The sequence below is a fragment of the Bolinopsis microptera genome, chromosome 11, assembly GCF_026151205.1.
Source record: "Bolinopsis microptera isolate Bmic1 chromosome 11, MBARI_Bmic_1.0, whole genome shotgun sequence".
Lineage (NCBI taxonomy): Eukaryota > Metazoa > Ctenophora > Tentaculata > Lobata > Bolinopsidae > Bolinopsis > Bolinopsis microptera.
This window is the reverse complement of record NC_087082.1, coordinates 9,521,777-9,542,558: the sequence shown is the minus strand read 5'-3', so window position 1 is coordinate 9,542,558 and position 20,782 is coordinate 9,521,777. Positions and strand designations below refer to the sequence as shown.

General features: G+C 40.5%; 3 protein-coding genes across 3 annotated transcripts in view; 2 read left to right on the top strand and 1 right to left on the bottom strand.

Moving 5' to 3' along the window:
• Positions 1–9,980, bottom strand: part of LOC134823550 (uncharacterized) — a 54,160-nt gene extending 44,180 nt beyond the window's left edge. The window contains exon 1 of the mRNA XM_063835073.1: positions 9,958–9,980. The gene's annotated coding sequence lies outside the window, so the exon portion shown is untranslated. The remainder of the gene's footprint in view (positions 1–9,957) is intronic.
• Positions 1–20,782, top strand: part of LOC134823548 (SNW domain-containing protein 1-like) — a 92,356-nt gene that overhangs the window by 31,622 nt on the left and 39,952 nt on the right. The gene's annotated exons all lie outside the window — the stretch shown is intronic.
• The window catches only part of LOC134823549 (uncharacterized), a 67,883-nt gene that overhangs the window by 14,417 nt on the left and 32,684 nt on the right, over positions 1–20,782 (top strand). The window lies entirely within an intron of this gene.

The following is a 20,782-nucleotide window of genomic DNA, read 5'->3' as shown; positions in this document are numbered from 1 at the left end:
GATTGATTGTAAGCCGTGAATGAATGGGAAAAGCGAGCGACCGATTTCATTCTCGGTATCATTTTGCATTTGAGAACGGTCAATCAAATTAATATCATTTCCTTTTGTTTGGGAAAGAGAGACACTGGCAGCGGTCCACTCTACCCATGATTATGGGTTTTGGTCAAATTAGCCCATTACATTTTGTGGAATTCAACAAATTTATTTTATCTAAATTAGCTTTATGTTAGTTATGCAATAGCGAGAAAAAATATTGACGATTTGAGAACTAAGAGAGAATTATAAATATATGACTCATTCCTTTAGAACACTCTATTGTTCAAATCAATTTGACCAAAACGCATAATTGGGTAGAATGGACCGCTGCCAGTGTCTCCCTTTCCTAAACAAAAGGAAATGATATTAATTTGAATGACCGTTCTCAGATGCAAAATAATATTGAGAATATAATTGGTCGCTCGATTTTCCCATTATTTAAGTTGTTCAATACTTCTATGTTGAATTATGATTTCATTTTCTCTACTTGAAAAGTATTTAATAAAAAAAAAATAAAAAACTAAGCTACTAGTAGTAGTACTGTGGTACGTTTACAAGAATTGCATGTGTAGTGAGGATGCTGTAGGAAGATTAACGGCGTTCAAGCTTCGTTTTTGGTAAGAGACGGATTGATATCGGGTAACACCATATTAGGGCATAGATTTTTAACTTTCGTGTGTTATTATTTTATTATGTAATTTGGGCTCAGAAATGCAAATACTTGAATAATTTACCCTATTTGTTACTACTTACTACAGTCAACAGATGTACTGAGATTTTTTTTCAATTTTCCATATTTCAGGCCTAGGACTGTCTAAAGATTAAGTATTAATTTAGTTTTACAACAGGAAGATGATCTTGAAATAATTGGTAAGCTCTCTTTGACTGGCCGGGCCAGTTGTTAGTTTTATTTGCTCAATGAAACATACTGAAGCTTAAGGATACTCTCTGAAGCTGAAGGTTCCTGGAGCAGTTAGCTTATTGGATAATGGATTTTTATTTTTAAAGAGAGGCTGGGCCAAGATAGCCCACGAGAGGATAGCATTGAGATGCTCTGCCTACCTCTGGGGTGTGGCAACCCTGGGGAAGGTTGCCGGTGAAATCAGAGTGAACGGTGGGGGATGGTGTAATAAGTGATATGAGTCAAAATGATACGCTTAACTTTAAGTGCCAGCTGGGTTTGGAAAAGTAAAACGAGACGAAATAGCATATAAGATAATATTTTAAGTCACCCCGGTCTGATCCAGCTCTTCCGGCACAATTAAGCGTTTGGTGCGGTTTGCGAAATTGACGATTGTGGTGATGTGTTGGTTGTCGAATATGTCATTGACAGAGAGGTAGTAGTCCTGGAAATATTGACCTCTAATTTGGGCAATAGCCGGACACTGTTCAAGGAAGTGTGAGACAGTTTCCTCTCCGTCGCCGCACATAGGACAAGCACTGGTGTTTGATTTGCAAATGGTGTGAAGGTGTTTATTTAGGCCGCAGTGACCCGTGATGAGGTGAACTGCAGATCTGCAATCTTGTCTGTTGTTGCTGAGTGTAGTGTTGAGGTTTTTGATGATTTTGGCGTGCTTGTGGCCGAGTGTCAGTTTGGTGTGTCTGGGACCGTCAGTTAACCAAGTTTCCTGATTCAGTCTGTTGACTTTGTTGTCGATTTGACGCTTGATGTAGGATTGTGGAATTGGACACTTCAAAGTGGATTCACTGACTGTACCAAGCTTGGCCAGCTCATCTGCTTTTTCGTTCCCCCACAATCCGATGTGTGCTGCAATCCATCGTATCTCTAGCGTGTTGTTGGATCCGAGTGAATTAAGAGAGTCGTAACAATCTCTTGTAGTTCTACTCTGCGTTGAAAGTGCAGAGAGAGCTTGGATAGATGATAGACTGTCAGACCATATGATGATATGTGTGTTGGTATATGTAGATAGATATTGGCAAGCTTCAATGATGCGGTGAGCTCTGTTTGGTAAACAGTGCAATAATCAGGGAGCTTGAATGATCTTTCTTCAAGGATCGTGTTATTATTGTCAGTTGTGATGATGTAGCCAGCCCCGCTTCCAGAGTCTGTGAGTGACCCGTCTGTGTAGCAGGTGATCGTTTCACTGGTAATATTGTCGATAGTGTTTTGAAGTGAGTTTCTATATTCCGTGTTATCAGCACCAGGAGTTGTGACGGTGAAGTGCCGTCCCAGCATCATGGTAGGTATTGTTAGGTCTCTCGTTGCTCTAGGTGGGATAATGAGATCTGCCATGAATTGTTTGTTGATAGTTGTATGATTTTTGATAGTTCCCTTCCTGATGGCGATAGTTTCAAGAGTGAGGCTGCCGTATGCTTGTAGCTTGGCTGCGCCCTTTGCTGCTTCGCCTTGCAGGAACAGTATGATGTCGGGAGTGTCGGTGAGGTGATTCAGTGCGATAAAGGGTGTGCTTGGCATGGCACCAGACATCACTCTGAGTGCCAATGCCTGTATACGTTTGAGTTTCTTCGCGTTGTAGTCCGTTTGAGTAGCCCTGATCCATATACTACAGCAATAGGATAGGATTGGGCGGATGACAGCAGTGAACATCCATTTGCATGTTTTAGGGCTCATACCCCATGTGGGGCCGACAGCTCTTCGACATTGCATGAGGGATGCCGTGGCTTTTTTTGTGGTGTTGGTGATATGTTCGTTGAAGTTAAGTTTGCTGTCCAAGGTCACTCCTAGAAATTTAGCAGACTTAGACAGACCTATAATGTTGTTGCCAACTGTTATAGGTCTTAGAGTCCACTTACTATTCCAGGTAAACATGACTATCTGCGTTTTGAGGGCGCTAATAGATAGCTCCTTGGTTCTGCACCAGTTCTCTATCGTTTTAATAGTTTTGCATGTTCGGTCCCAGATGATGTCTAAATCATCCCCTTCCGCTAGAGACAACAGATCATCCGCAAAGGCTTGAAGGTAACCCGGTATGTCTTTTGCAGTAAAGGTAAGGAGATCATCGACTACCAGGTTCCAGAGGAAAGGAGAGAGAATGCCTCCTTGGGGGCAACCCCTCCTGATCCTGATAAATAATGGATATGTCTAGCTTCTTTTCGATACAAAAGATAAAACGGCTAAGATAAAAGTCATTATCTAATTTTTTGAAACACTGAAAAACAGCTTAAGTTTAGAAACTTTAATTTAACAGAATAGTAAACTTTCGCTTTGTTATGGTTTTTTTTTCAAGTCGTGGAAGGAATAAAGCACAATTTTAAGTTTCTGTAAGCCGTTGCCGGTTAAATTTGATCAATTTTAAAATATAGTTTTATGATTAACTTAATAGTTAGATTAGTTAGATTACTTTGTTCGATTATCACTCTCGTCACTTCTCACCTCGTGACTACACGGTTTCTTTTGATTCAGCAAGTTGCAAGAATCGTGCAATCTGGTTGATCTAAAATATCGATCTGAAATCTGTACAATTTCTATCTGGTTTTAAAAGATGGGAGTTTAATGTTATCATGTGTGCACTAATATTACTGTCATAAATTCTTAAGAATTTCTATAGAATAAACTAGTGTAAAAACTGCTCCAACTATGCCCTGTCGTTAGAAAAGAACAGTTTTCACATTACTTAAAATCTAAAAATGAAATTTCGAACCTATGTTAGAGCAAGGATCAACGTTCCCAAATATCTTCACTGCTGGATTGAAGGTTTCACAATTTGATTCTTCAACTGAATATAGTTATACTACAAGTGTTTTCATCATTAAAAATATAAATAGTAGTCATGGCGGCAGGTAAATAGACATTACCTGAGGAGGGTTAAAGGTTTAATACTACTCACCACGACAATCGGGAGGTCGGTTTGTTGGAACAAGAACTCCATTCTGACAAATTGCTCTGTCACCCCCCTGGTTGGTGTGGCCCGTATCACAGTTGAGAGTTATCTCCGTTCCTAGTTCAACAGGTAGTTCTGGTTGCGTGACTACGTTTAACCATGCTGTGTCTATGATCCAACATTTAGGAGCTGAAATGATCGGTTACATTATTCGGTTCTATCATCAATACTTCTGGTGAGTGAATAATAACGCCGTCAGTGTCAGCAAAGAGTCATCTGAAGTAAAAATGTGTAGATATATGTAAAATATGTAAAATATGTTAGTAGTTACCGAGTTTCCCGATCATCGCTATCTCAGCCACGGCAAATTTTTTACTTTGACCAATCTTCGCAAGCTTAACTCCACTCCCACATTTATAGTCGGATACATGAAGCAGGTTGTCACGTGATACTCCCTCTGTGAACACTGTGAGGGCGAACAAGCTACACAAGGTATCACTCGCACTGACACAAGTAAAGCAGTCAGTCTCGGAGCAGGTCCAGGTAAGGTGAGCAGTACCGTCACTCTTATACCATATCACTTGTTCAATACAGTGCATCTGGTCAAGATGTAACTTCAGCCAGGGTCTTTCACCATGTCCAGCTCTTACCTTGGACTCGGTTTCAAAGTCTAAGTCTATTGCAAATTCAGCGTTAAATTCATCACTACGTTCTTGGGACTGTTCAGCACTGATCGGTTTAATCTCTCCAGGTTGTCGCTCCCTTGTTACTGAAATGTTAATACTTTGTCAAATCAATGCATATCTTGTAACATCTACGAAATTTCAAACAAAATACTCAATAGTGATAACGGAGTTCGGAAATGCTAAAGTTCCGTATTTCAAAACTTGAATTTTAATCAAGCGTAATACTATCGCGACTGTTTGCACTGACAATAATTTATCGATTGGACAGATTGGATAATGGATACCACATACCAGTGAGAAGTGAGGGGACGATACTAAGAGAAACCAAAAGGAACCTCAGTAACATTACTAAATCTTCGGAAAATAGAAAACATGTTATTGAATATTTATTAAAAACGGTCGTTGTGTGTACAATTTGTAACAAATCTTAATTATAATTCAGCCAATATAAATCAAAATTGAAAAATGTTTTACTTACTTTTTTACCGTTAACTTTTGTAATATAATAAGCAATTTTCTTTCAAATCTGGAATCCAAAAAAGGGGGGTTGTGTAGATAAAGGCCGTGAAGGTAAGGCTGATATAAGATTTAAGATAAGCTGTTAATTTCGTGAGCACCAAAGTAAAAACAAAGCATATTATATTGAAAAGAGACGTGATTTGTGAACAATAAGTATATTATTATTTACATGCAGACAGAAATGTTTACTTCATAAATTTCTACAACTCAAAGATAATCAGAAATAGAGAAAAAGTAAAGCTGAAAGCCGGCTTGAAAGGCCGCATTTCGTGAGATTTTGAGGATCGAGTAAAGACAGCTACCTACGCTGCTGACATTTACAGGTTTTACAGATTTATAAACAATATGCATTTTGCTACAGAACAATACAGAACAATACAGAACAATACAGAACAATACAGAACAAGAAGGTTTCTCGACTCCCTAAGAAGAAGAAAGAGAGGGCAGCCCCGAGTATGCCTCGTGACATTCTCAGTTGCCGTGGTGAAGAGTCCTAGTAGAACACTCAGATAGTGCCAAACAAAAGACATTACAGGGTGGAACAAGGATTACTTGAAAATATAGAAGAGGGGAACAAAGGACATTACAGGGTAGAACCTCGATCACTTGGAAATATAGAAGAGGAGAACAAGTGGGATTTGGTCGAACAGGGACTTTAACTTGTGTTAAATTTATGAATATGTAACTTATAAAGGAATGCTTGCCCCGCTTAGCAATTATCATGGAAATCAAGTCCAGAGTCCCGTCGCCTGTTATCCATTTTGCTCATACTATTTGAAAGTAGCACGGAGAATTTTGGCAAGACGACAACTCATTCGTCGCAACACTGGGGTTTCTTTACCCTATTCTCAGATTATGTATTGCATCATCATTAAGAATATTCAATAGATAAAATATGTCTAATTAAAAGTGCGGGGTGTTTGCGGTGTTTAAGCGGTTGTAGTGAATACTGAATATGAAGGCATTCACAAAATCATGTGATTTTGTGAATTTATAGTAGGGGTTGGTGACTGGTGAGTATAAAGGAGACAAAATAGCTATAAGATGGTCTTAGAGATTTGTCTCACTGATCTTGCTTGAGCAGTAGCAACCTTCAAATCTCCGATGGCCATGTATGTTGTATGTTGTGTTTTGATTCAAAGTGTAATGTTTTAGATTGAGACGATATATTGAAGTATTGACTGGTAATGAAATGTTAAATCGGTCAATAATAATGGAACAGTTGTTCTCAGATGAAAAGATAAACTTTTTGGAAACATATCCACTAATGACAATAACTCAGTGTGTTAACCTCATTTAGGCCGCCCGTAACCGAACTACTACATGACAGGACAATGTTTAAAGTCAACAAGTAATTCAGTCGTATTCAGATGGTGTGTTGAAACATGGTTGATCTCATTAAACTGAGGAACCATAATGTATAAGCTGAAAATAAGCAGCAAAAATGTAATCTTGCTGTAAATTTTAAAAATCAACATTGAAGTCACCAGTGACTGACTGACTTGACTTAAGGCGGCTTCAGCGTCCGAGTATTGATGCGCTGTCTCCATAAAACTCTATCCGCCATAAGTCCGCCCATTTCTCCAGTGTCGTTGAGACCCGTGTCAGCTCGTAGGCTATCGACATAAGTCATGGCTGGTCTCCCCCTACTCCGCACCCCATGAGTTGGTTCCCAGAGTAGCAAGCGGTTTGCGACTAGTTCTGGGTGCCGGTGGATATGGCCTGCTAGTCGCATCCTGCGCTCTTGGATCTTCATGGTTGCTCTTGGTAGGTTGCCATAGACTTCTTTATTGGTTTTGCGCTGCTTCCAATCCACATTTAGTGCCATCCTTAGCATTCTGGTGTAGCAGCCATCAATGCGTTTCTTCAATTGCTCTGTCAACGTCCACGTTTCAGAACCATAAAGAAGTATTGACTCCACAGTAGCAACAAATAGACGGATCTTTAGTCCTCTTCTAAGGTCAGACTTCCACATCTTCTTTAACTTGTGGCAGGCTGCCCAAGCCTTGGCTTTTCTGACCCGCAGGTCCCTCTCTGTTGTTGCTATCCATGCTCCAAGGTAAACAAAGTCTGTCACCTTTTCCAGCTGGTTTCCACCACAACTATTGAGACTACTCGCCTCCTCTGTCATGTTCAGAGTCATGAACTTAGTTTTAGTGTCGTTCATGGCTAGCCCAACACTCAGTGCTGCTTTCTCAAGCCTGTCCAGGAGTAGTTTTGCCCCTTCAATGGTATCAGTGATAAGGGCAACATCATCTGCAAACTCGACGTCTGCGATCTTCTCGGCACCAATCCTTCTACTCCGTGCAGGCCTGAGAGTGAACCCAGAGTCCGAGTCATCATCGTCTATAGTCACTGTCATGATATAGTCAATCACGATAATGAACAAGTACGGGGCAAGAGTGTCTCCTTGCAGTACTCCAGCCAGGATATCAAAAATCTCTGTTATACCATCAGCTGTAACTACTTTAGCCTTTGTGCTTGTATATATACCCTCAATGAGCCGCACTATGGCTTCTGGTATGCCATATGCTTTCAGTATCTTCATGAGCAAGCCTCTATGCACACTATCGAACGCCTTCTTGAAATCAATAAAAACCATGGTGGCCTTTAGGTTCTTGGCTCTAGCACCCTCCATAATTCTTCGTAGAGCAAGAATGTGCGATGTTGTAGAGCGCCCAGGTCTAAAGCCATTCTGGTTGTCCCTTAAAACTTCCTCAAGACTTGGCTTCATCCTGTTCAGCAACATTTTGTTCAGAGTTTTACTGACTATCGATGTCAGAGATATTCCTCTGTAGTTGTCGGTCTTAGTGAGGTCCCCTTTCTTTGGCACAGGAACAATATTACTGAGCTTCCATTGATCGGGCATGAGACCATCACATAGTGCATCGTTGCAGAACTTCAGGATGACGTCATCAATGTCCACCCTCTTCATCACTTCAGGTGAGATACCATCATCACCATAAGCTTTACCTTCTACTATCTGCTTTTTGGCAAGACGTAGTTCCTCAATGGTGAACGGGCCATCCTCTATATTCAGTGGAGGGTGTATATTCCTGATCGGAATATTATTGTCAGGGACTGTGGGTGGCTGTCCAAGTAATCCAGAGAAGTGCTTCCTCCAGTTCTCGAGACGTTCTATTGAGCTGCCCCCTTCAACGAGTCCACAGCTGGGATTTGTCCTCCCTGAAATATCGTTGACAAGCTTCCAGCTTTCCTTGTTCTTACAACGATCAGCAGTATCCTCAACTTTCCTGATCTTTCCTTTCAGGATCTCCTCCTCTACCTCTTTGTAGCAGGCCTTTAACAAATCCTTTTTAGTGGCGACTTCCTCTCTCTTCTCCTCGCAAGGCTCCTGATGGTATTGGTCCTTGGCCAAGAAAAGTCCCCTCCTTGCACTGTCCACTCTTGGGTCACTTGAGGGGTCAATCTGCTTTTGTCGAGTCTTCTTTGGCAGAAGGCTCTTGTTTGCCGCCTCAATAGCAACCATAAGCTTCCCGTAGCTTTCAGTGGCCCCATCATCCTCCTCTACCAGGCCAGAGAATCTATTCCGAACTTCAATTGCATACTTTTTTTGAAGCTCACCATCCGACTTCAGGGCACTATAATCATAGTTAACTTTTTTCGGAGGCCTGTGTCCTTTCCTAAAGCTAACTTTGATCTTACACACTACAACTCTGTGATCAGATCCCAACGACTGAAAAGTGTTGTAAACTTCAGTGTTCTTTAAAGAGTTTTTCCACTTCCGCCGTATGAGGATATAGTCAATCTGACCTTTGTTAAGTGTCCCATCGGATAAGAAGGTCCACCTCTTGTTGACCTTCTTTCTGAAGCGGATATTGGTAATTTCCATATCGCACTCCAGGGCAGTGTCTCTCAGTAGCTCTCCATTCCGATTGGTACGAGTATGAAAGTACCAACGGGAATCTTCTTCACTCACCTTTCCAAGCCGGGCGTTCATATCTCCCTCTGTGATCAGCAGGTGGTGCGCTGGCACATCGTTCATAGCCTGTCTAAGGGTGTTATGAAAATCCTCCGCTTCTTCAACTAGTGCTGCCTCGGTCGGACTATAAGCAGTTATAGTTGTGAGTCTGGGATTCCCATTGAAAGAGAAAGTCAGCACCCTTGAGCCATAGGGTTTAATGAGGCTGATTGCGCTGTATGCTCTTCTAGTCAGCAGAAAGCCCACTCCACCAGTGGCTGCTCCTGCTCCATTCCTCCATGCTGAAACAGTTACCAAGCTAACCCCCTCCTTGAACTTTTCAATCTTGATCGGCTCCTGGTGGACAATCCTATGTTCTTGGATCCCAAGGATCTCCATGCCACTCTCCAGAAACTGAGTCACGAGTTCAAGGCGCTTGTAACCTTCTCTAGCAGTTCGGACATTAAATGTCCCTACTAGAGCTACCTCACTACAAGAAACCAATGCATCCCCATCCTTTTTTTGGTGGTTTATGTTATTTTTTGTGCCGGGTGAAGGAGCCGGCATATCATCTGTCACCCCTCTCCTACCAGTACCACTTGTTAAATACTATTATCGTGTGACCGCAGCTTTACGGTTAGCTAGCTTGTTTATACTTATAGAGTAATAATATATTGCTCACTTCTCTCACGTATGCGAGAAGCTCGAAAAGAGCGAAGGCCGCGCAATGGGACTGGCGTGCCAGGTAACCGCAGCTTAGCGCGATAGGGGGTTATTCTCAATTTCACATCGCTAAACTAGCAGTAACTTCATGTCAATAGATACTGATTATCGTCGACTATCCATTGTCCATGAATACATGTTAGACAGAATACATTTGGATAGCTACTTCAAAGAAGCAGTTGTACAAATACAAACAACGAACCAAATCTTGCTAATTATTCGTTATAGCCTTATATATAGCGTGACCCGCCGAATCATGTTGTCACACCTCAAATTATTTGTTATATAGTAGTGTTGAAAGTATTAAAACTGCTGATCTAATTTAGCTAAATCTTCAATTTTGTTAGCTTCATACAACTCGTGTTCATATTGGTGTAAATAAACATTAGCCTTATGGGGAGCACAGCTTGTACCCATAGGAATACCTATAACTTGTCTATAAATACAATTATTATGTTTAACATACGCGCGCGAGCTCAAGCCGTCTGTTTAAATTAAACCACCTCTAGTAACACCGCCATGGTAGTAAGATTTTCTGGGACTGCACAGAAGATGAATCCGAGTTCTAGTTCGTGGAAACATTTGTGACAGAATTAAAAACATATTTTTGGCTATATATGTCGGCGCGCCATTGCAAACGCAAGCAGCACGGGCTTTAGATAGAGCAATTCTATTATATATTTAAGTTTATATATTTAAGTTTGTAGCGCGATGCGTTACTGTGCCGCGCCGCGCACTTAATAAGGCTTCTCACAGCTAGATCGGCGAAATGCGTTGATTCACGATGTCAATCCTTCGCAGCTCGGTGAGGCACAGTGGTGCATCTCGCCGATCTACCGAAGAGTAGATTGCGAGAAGCATTATTTGATGCGCGCGCGACCCAGTAGTGCATCGCGCTACAACGAAATGCGCTACTGTGCCGCGCCGAGCTGCCATGAATTGACATCGTCAATTAATATTTAAGTTTAACCATGTATATGTAACGTACAGATACCGCGCGCGCAGGCATTGGGCTTGATTTATAATGTCAAACGATCGACGATTAGTAGAGGCTCTTACGGGCATTGTCTGCTCGATACGCTAGGGACCCCAGATACACCTTACTAGACGTATTTTTGACCGTAGAATCGATTAAAAGCAGTTTCAAAATGATTGGACTGAGTTAGCACCGTTAAAATTGCAAAAAACCGATTTTGAGGCCAAAAATAGGCCAAAAAAGCATGTTTTTTGATCATTTGAGCAAGTTAATTTTGTTGGCATGTCGGCAAAATTTGCATGAAGGTAGCTTAAAGACAGCCGCACAAGATGGTATAAAAATAAAACAAATCCCTCTATTTTAGTGCAGGTAAAAACCCAAAAAAGTGGTAAAAATTTTGACTTTTTTGCTTGAAGTTTGAATAATTTTTTGCAGTTGTATTAAATCAACCCAAAAATAGTCACATCGTGTTTGCCTAAATTTTTCCTTTCCGAGAAGTACCCATTTCATATACTTAATCGAAGTTTGAATATTGTCACTCCGCAAGCGTTTTTGCCAAATTTTCGACGCGCACTACGCGCAAAAGTATTTAGTTGTTATCAATTGGCACCCGCGCGTTCATCATAAATTTCAAACAGCTATAACTCAGCGAGATTATGTCCGTTCTAGCTCATATTTTCACACCAAATAGAAAATAATGTGATCTTATTGCTGACAAAATATGAATATAATTACTTTATTTGCCTTAGAGTAATAGACTGTCAAAGTTTAAAACGCGCATTGGTATAGCACGTGACTGATAAGGCCAAATTTATACTTCTTAACATATTATCGATCCTTAGATATCATACTATTGTGTCCAATAAGCGGTTAGGTCTCTGAACTTGTAGCAGAGAACACGTCTTTTTGCCCGTAAAATCCTCTACTAGATGTGAAGCAACGTTCTTCGATGCGAAGCAAGAATGCTAGTTTGCGCGGTGCGTCGAAGCGGCGAAGTCCTCCAAGCATTGGGCATGGGCGGCAAATTTTAATTAAAATTCCCTCCGCAAACAATCGTGCGCGCGACGTTGTCAAGGCAACCTGGCAAGTATGAGTTGCGCTGCACATTATTGCACGTGGGCGACATAACAGCAACTACTATAAAATCAGTTGCAAATAGCCACTTTGTCAGTTTATCTACTATTATATTACAAACATTTTGTTCATTGTTACAATTTCAAATTTCATTTATTTGTACATAACACTTTCGAACTGAGGCGTGACGGCGTGTCTGCACTGTAACAAAACCGCAACGAAGCATGTGATAACACCAGGACATGGACATCACTATCAGGCATTGAACAAAGAACATGAAGCTAAGATCGGGAGGAAATTAACGGGTGATACTCGCGTAGAATATTTGTTCCATATATACTTATAGGACCGTCGACGAGTCCAACTCGGCGCGCGTCCTGGTAAGTTGTAAACCTACAAGGAGGAAAGCAAATAAAAATAAAACCTGATTAACAACAGCAAGAAAGCATTAAGGTAGCATCGATGGCAAATAAGGATTTTCGTTAAGGAACCCAGGCCCAGAATGAATGGCGAGTGCAAAGTGTCAGTAACCCATCACCCAACGCTTTTTCGTCGGAGGAGAAGCTTGTCAGCATTTGTGAAAAACCAACAGCAACAGAAAAAGGTAAAACCGTAAAATTCATGTTTGTTCACATAATGCTTTTCTATTACTATATATTGTCTCAGCACCACTGGCTAATGGCTCCCTGTATACCTGGCCATTTGGTTTTGTGCCTGGCCTAGTCCGTTGACTATTTTTTCCCGATCCATGACTCAAAGTGCCGAAGGCACAAAAGAGTCAAGGACAAGGGTTAGCGAACGAGGTTTTTTGTTGTATATGGTAGCTTGCGACCGTGCGAGCGTGCGAGCGTACATACGTGCCCTCGCGCACTGTTATCGCCCACGTGACTACCTGCGCAAAGTTATTTTGCGTAATTAATTCAGATATCTGAATTAAATAATTGTTGGCGCGCGGCGCTGAACTGACCAAGTACATTATTAATTTCACCATGTACATATCCCACTAGGCACTAATTGATAGCATACTATTATTATTTTGAGTTACTATTAAGCTATTTTGCACAGATCCGTGTCGGGTGTCAGGTTGCATAAACAATAAGCAGATGGTTACATAGAAATATACACGATTTTCAAATTCAATATGGAATTATATTAACTTGGTGGCGCTCGGCCTGTCACTCCGCCATATCTGCATGCTTATAAACAGTAAAAACTGGGGTCCCTAGGTTGTATGGAATATGATAAAATACGCCATCACGGATCGGGAAATTGAGCGGCCATCCACACAAAAAAGCGGCCGCATTTCTTGTTCTTCATGGTTAATTGGCCCTTTCTCCGCTTTTCCTTTTCTTCCTGTTTATCTACCTTCCTGTCTACCTGGCTCTTTTCATTAGTTTACTTTTCTTTACAGGCTTTAACTCTCCGTGTTTTTTTTATACATTTCCTCTTGACCACCTGCCCTTGAATTTACCTGTATCTTTATACATTTCCTTTTGCCCACCTGCCCTCGTATTTACCTGTATCTTTATACATTTCCTCTTGACCACCTGCCCTTGAATTTACCTGTATCTTTATACATCTCCTCTTGCCCACCTGCCCTCGTATTTACCTGTATCTTTATACATTTCCTCTTGCCCACCTGCCCTCATATTTACCTGTATCTTTATACATTTCTTCTTGCCCACCTGCCCTCATATTTACCTGTATCTTTATACATTTCCTCTCGCCCACATGCCCTCGTATTAACTTGTATCTTTCTATGTGTCTTTTATTTGTCTTATCGCTTACCTGGCTTCGTGCTTACCTGGCGCTGTCTATGTGTCTTTTATTTGTCTTGTCGCTTACCTGGCTTCGTGCATACCTGGCGCTGTCTATGTGTCTTTTATTTCTCTTGTCGCTTACCTGGCTACGTGCTTACCTGGCGGTGTCTATGTGTCTTTTATTTGTCTTGTCGCTTACCTGGCTTCGTGCATACCTGGCGCTGTCTATGTGTATTTTATCTGTATTGTCGCTTACCTGGCTTCGTGCTTACCTGGCGCTGTCTATGTGTCTTTTATTTGTCTTTAATTCCACGAATTTATTTTTAATGCAATTTCATTAACTGAGATGTTCATTGATTGGTCTTAAACAAATTTCTTCTTATGGTTATTAATAAAAAGCCCAGTGAAAAAGATGATTGAAATTTGTTTCTATAGATAGTGGTTGTTGGACGTTATCTGACCAATCATCTAATCACCAATATTATTACAATAATGTCCATGGGTTAGGGTATTTTAATGTGTTGTGAGACAATCACTGCTAAATGGTTCCTTAGTTCCATGGAAAACGGCTTCTCTATTTTGCGACCGCAAATTCCTGTTTTTCTAGACTGTTGAGTCGTTCTCATGATTATAATAATTGGGATATGAAAATGTACGCGCGGTACTTTAAATTGAACTGAAACCAATCAATCAATTAATTAGTTAATTAAATCAATTAATTCATTTCAATAAAATAATGTTAAAATTTGTAAACACGAATCTCTTATCTGACGATAATAACAAATTTATAGTCTAATCTGCTTTATACTTTACACCCGGTTAAGAGCCTAATGACAAAGTGGCATTGACAGTCTGGAAGGCTCTAGAGGACTGAGTAGAAGAGTTGTCGTCCCCAGAACCGAATATCTCCTCTCTATTGTACCACAGGAGAAAGGAGACTATACCTGCCAGACCGAGGAAAAGGACGATGAGGATCAAGAAGGCTAAGCAGCGGGACTGTCGACGGGAGTGTTTCTTCATTTTCATCTGAGGAGCAGGCGGGTTTATAATTCTATAATTGTTTAGTTGTGTGAACTACTACTTTTGATCATTTTGATTCGGAGAAATTTTGTTCAGCTTTTTAAATATCCAATTTCCAATCAATAATACACCATCACTGCGACATGGGGGTTGATAACACATACCTGACTCATTTGCTGAATAACTACTGGATCCGTCTTCTCATTCAGAAGTTTGAGCCTCCAGATGGTTTTGAAAGTGTCCTGTCCGTCAAGTACAAAGGGTTCTGGTTTGGGGCTAGGTGTTGGGCTGAGCGGGGGACTGTTGGTGCGGGCTGACTCGTACTCCACCAGTCGTACCTCACTCACCTGAAGGAGAAATATTCGATCTGTGAAATAATAATTCATTAATTAAGTGCAGCTGTAATACTGCATACCACCAAATTACCACAAACTATCGAAACATCAGAATCATCAGAGTCACGGTTCATCAAAATTATCGGCCTCGATTTATCATATCAGTTTCATAGTTTTGATTTTGCTAAATTGACATTCAAGCCAGTTAGATCAGTAGTTATAACATGTTGGTAGTTAAATGTAATCTATATAATCTGTATGGACGTACCTTTATTGCGAATTCGTCAAATAATAGTAATTCAGGGTGCTTCTTTGGCTTCTCGGGATCTCGTTCACAAATCTGGAGACGAACTATTGTATACCTCACAAGTCACAATTACATTGGAACTTAAGAAATCTAAAAACTTGTCCCAAATTTCTTAAATAATCCTACTGCACTACAAGAAAAATATTTCATAATATTTCCTGAATTAGCTAACATCTATAAGGTACGGTTGGTAGTCCCTGATGGGTCCGAAGAACTGTTCCATCTCTACTATAAGATCGTTAAGTCTGCTCATGTGATCCTGTTCCAAGCTGATCAGGGCTACGTACGTTTTCCTGCCGTTTCTCTCAAACTTCTTCAGCGGAGGTTCCACCTGGAACATTATGGAAATGTAGAATTGTTGACTCGAGATCTAGTGTGATATTTACATGTTTCTCTTGTCTTCGAAAAGGTTAAAACTTCGAGATAAAACATCTTGTTGTACAATGTACAAGGTACAAATTGTATATGGTCAACATTTTTATATAGATTGTAAGATGAATACATTTGCAAGCTTACCGCGATATCAAACTCGTACATTCTCCACGACTTAAGAGCCTTTTCACGAATTTCCTCCAGATCAGGAATAGCGAAACTACCCAGCTTGACACAGCAGTAACCGGGAGGTGTTTCCACTGTTATACGGAGACGTTGCTGAAGGAGAACCAGTTTTTATCATCAAACATTCAAAGGCGACAAGAGAAACACCGCGTCTTAGGATGCGAGAAGAGTGAGGACTTCTCGATCCTCGGACTACATTAAATATATTCCTTCTGCAACTTCCTCAATAAATGTAATAGATTTATAGTAGTAGAACCGCATTTCATATGACAAAGACCAATTATGAATTACCTGAACGGAGCAATCAAATTCGTGAATATTTCCCGTACAGCCACAATTGAAGTAGAGGATTAGATCGTAACTCATGGTCTGTTAGCAACACGTGTGGAGCTATAGTCCTTATCAATATCTTCAACAGTGCTTTAGTGTTTAGAATATCAAGGCGTGCTCACTGCTCAGTGGGCTCTATCAAGCTTTGAACTGCTTCAAATCTTCAGGGGTGTGTCTTTATGTTGGCCATCTTTTCCGCCAAGCGCTGAATCGGTCAACAAAACAAACTATACTATACAAACTATACTTATACTTATAGTTATACTTTAGTTATTATACTTTGGTTATACTTTGTGGGTGGAGACTTTTTCGTACTTTTTTTGGAAAATACATGAGTACATTGTACATTATCAGAGCTAACATCGCAAGAGTACAAAGTTCCACTGTTATCTTCAGTAGTAGACTTCAGTTGGAAATCAAAATTGATCAAAAGTTTGCTGCCCAAACATTAGGGGGTCTCAGTGTTTTTCTGAACAACTTATGAGTTATAGTTACTCAAAGCAGTGCATCGCGATTCGCACTACAACTCGCTAACTGATTCTAACAGATGAATTTTCAAGATTTAAGCGCACAGCTCAATTAACAAAATCTGCACACATTTTTTGTAAATCTTTGTACAGACATGTACCCACAGATGACAGCTGTGGTATGTGTATTGTGTATCACAGTGCTGGCAAGCATGACCGTGCCTCTTATATTCATTATACTATTTACCCCCTTCACTATTAAACCCCCTTTACTATTAACCCCCTTTACTATTTACCCCCTTTACTATTTACCCCTAATTTACTATTTACCCCTTTGCTATTTACGCCCTTTACTATTCACCCCCTTTACTTTTATACCCCTTTACTATTATACCCCTTTACTATTATACCCCCTAGGGACTAGGCCCTATACTATTATACCCCTTAATTGCTTGTAGTTCAGCAGGCATATTTTGAGTTCAAAACATTCTAATCGAATGTCAAAGATGACAGGAATAAGAAATAGTTATGTGGAGATTTTAAAGAATTTTGCATAAAATACGTGCCAGCACTGTTATAACGGCCAGGTAGCGCAGTTGGTTAGCCAGCTTTGCAATCGTGAGGTTGCGGGTTCAAATCCCACTGCCTGCCTGGTCGTGGGGTGAGTGTCGTTGACATTCAGCTAAGGATCGTGAGTGGTCTATGCAGCCCCCCGGTCTACTCAGCCGAATACTCGAGAAATCGGGTGTGAGGGTTAAATGAGGAGCTGCACATTGCAGCAAAGTCTCGGGCGAAGAAAGTATGGTACACACTACCTTAACCGTCACTGGCTAAAACAAATCCTTCGGCTTCCTGTAATTGGCTGGTTGCACTTGTGTAACAATATGGCTGTTGGAATACTCCGAAGTAAAATAAGTGTCTAGATAATAAAAAAAATACTTATACGAAATTCGGTAAAAAAACCCCAAAATCTCCATATTCGGTGACGTCATAGTCACGTGACCTCAGGCTCATAATCACGTGGCCTTAGACCCAATCAATTGGGTTCTGGCCTGGTCAGCCCCCTGTCACCCGATCTTGAGGTGACGTACGACACCTCGTTGACCCAATCAATGTCTGGAAGGCTGCAAATTTTCACATGCCAAATCCACAAGATTCTTAAAGAATTGTGCAAGATGACGATACATAGAGGCCGCAGAATTATGAGGACTACCAGATCCTGGTGGAACCTAAGCGATCCATGATATCACGACAGGCCCTAATCAAAGGGTTGCGTGTGGGTAGTTACTTTTGGGCCACCCTGTATGATATATGTAACTGCTTCAGTTCCTGTTGGTTGTTACGTAATATTATAATCCTGCTCGAACAGGCACCACACATCGCCTCCAACAGTGATACGCGAATAATAACACATCGATACTATTTTTTTTTATTGCTAAAGCAGCACAAAAATCAAAAGTCCCTGATTGCCTCATATCAGATATTATAGCATTATGTAACTCACATATTGTATTGTTAGCCAGCATTTTGTGGAACTGAGCAACATTTTTATTTTCCATCGCCACGTATCACATCCACAGCCTTCCGAATGTAGGTACGTACTGACCGAAAAAGTATTTTCGGCTCATGATGATCAGGGTAGCATGAAACATGAACAAAAGTAGTTTCCAGAAAAACTTTGAAAAAAATTTCGACTTTCAATATGCTAATATGTAAGTTTCTCTTCTTATTGTTTCTATATCTTACTATATATAAAGCGAGACGATATATATGGATGGATCCGTGCCATTTTACTGACACCACGGCATCAACTTTAACGCGACTTTCCGCAAAAACCGTAAAAGATATACAACTGAAACTTTTTTGACTGGGTCAAATGCCTTTATGGCCTTCAAATCAGCATAAAAAAATAAAATATTGGCCAAGGAATAAGAATTTTAGTACCCAAAATTTGGACCCCCAAGTGGTGTCAAAAACGCGAATTAAATAGATATTAATTATTTTAGTCTCTTGAGTCTTGACACCACTTTAGGGTTAGACGGGTTCCTGCTAGTAAACATAACTCTTATAATAATTCTTACATAATGATTCTAATAATTTTGTATTATCACTAGAAGCCGCACAGACCTACTATGTACACACAAACCAACTAGCAAGTCATTACCCTAGTACGTACAAAATACAAATTTGTTTTTTAAAACAAATATTAATTAAAAGATTGATATTTTCCTAATCATCGTTATACAAATTTTACCACAACTAGGGAATTAAATGCAGGTTTGCAGTTTGGGAGGAGACGTTTGGCAACCTGAGCTAACCTTCCAACTGTCTACAGCAGTATGGGGTGGATGTTTATACTCCCAGCCCCACTCTTTTGTTGTGAATTGTGAGCGAAGAAAAGTTTCTCGATAATCAAGCTCGTTATTTCGTCGAATCTGAAAAGTATTTTGATATTAAATATCTACCTGTATCCAATAATAATATCTTGAGACTTAACCTAAATATGCTAATCTTTTTTTGTAAGTTTTTATATTCAGGACCCGGAGGACCCGGAGAACCGAGAAAAAGTTGTAAAATCGGTTTCAGCTGTCAGAGAGAAAAGATTGCAAGCTGGGAGGCTCGAAAGTCGAATCGCAATAGTAACAAACCCCCACTTTTAGAGTCAAGTGTTGTCTGATAATTGTGGTAAATCAATTTTGTGGGATTCTATCATATTTACTAGTAATAATTGTGGTAAGTAAATTTCGTTGGATTCAATTAAGTTTATTAGTAATTCAATCTTTTTTCTTATTCCATATCGATAGTCCGTTTTTAAAGAAATCATTCGAATTCTATATTATTGTTTTTGCAAATATTATTGAACTAAAAACTGCATATCAATCGACTTGAGGAAGACCTATTTTCATCATCTATAAAAGATCTGATACTTATTCTCTAATTGCCATGAGTCGTCGGCCAAGTTAACAGGAGCCTTGAACCAAAAATTATTTCAATGTCGCTAAATGCACCTGCTCTATAATCACCGACCAGGGCCGCCCAACTCCCCTGATTTAATGTCCAACTATTAGTTCCCATTTCTGCCACTAACCCTGGCAGTCGCTCCTCCAGCCAACCCCCCAGACCCTTGTCTCCAACTTGCAATGATCACTCACTATTTGCCGACCAAACGCTATCAAATTTCAAATGTATGACGTGATCCTCAGCTCCTATTCCCATGAACCTAACTCACTCAACCTCCTCTATCAACATAACACGGAGTAGTAGGTACCCTGATATAAACATGATCTCACACTCTACTTCACACCGGTACATGCAGTTCATTATTCCGTGTTCCTAGTACGGCTAACATCTCCAGAATCACAACAATCTAAATTAGAATACCTCGTACTCTAAACTATTCGGGGTACATCACAACTTCCTACTAAAGGTTCATTCCTGCCCATTAGAGCAAGGTGATGGTGCCATGGTACCGGGGGTGAAGAATGGGGAGGGAGGTTATATCAGATCGTGGGATGAGAGCAAGGTGGCGCTTTAAGTGTGGCAGTTCGACCGAGTGTCCCTCTACCAGCCGCTGATCTGATCAGCTCCGTAATTCCTGATGCTATTATAGTTGGAAACAAACTGGTGCTCATTTGAACACGGCTGGAACCAAAAGTTACGTGCTTTGTCAGCCGAGCATCACCTGCCATCTGTTGTTTCCATAGCAACTTTCCCTGGTAACTTCTTTAGTTCGTTTATTTGACGAGTTCATTCCCAAACAAAAAGTAATCTTTTCGATTATGTCATTATTGGTCAACGGATCTGTTATTCAAATTAATCAAACGGCAATCTGAATCATCAGCGAAAGATTGGAGGCTAGGATTAAAAGGTCTAGAAAGTTCGGGAAAGTGAAACAGCCGCCTAGATTCTCACAACGAAAACTCTGAATCTCTCAAGGAAGGGTGGCAAACTAAAGTCAGTCCCCAAACAACAGATCACAACTTAACACAAAGCGTCCTAAAAGATACACTTTTCCGGTTGGGTGGTTGTTAGTCGGTTACCGGGGAGTTGCAAGGCGGTTACCACTGAGTTAACGTCACTTGACTACCTCACTAACTGAGCTGCACCTGAATTAACAGACTAACTCTAGACTTAAAAGCAGGGGACTGGCTCTACAGGCCCCGCTACCTCCCCCGACTAATGCATTCTCACCACCCATCTCACGCTCATCCCTCAGCCTGGATCCACAGTCCTTAACTAGGTTTACAGAATAACAGGGTGCCAGTG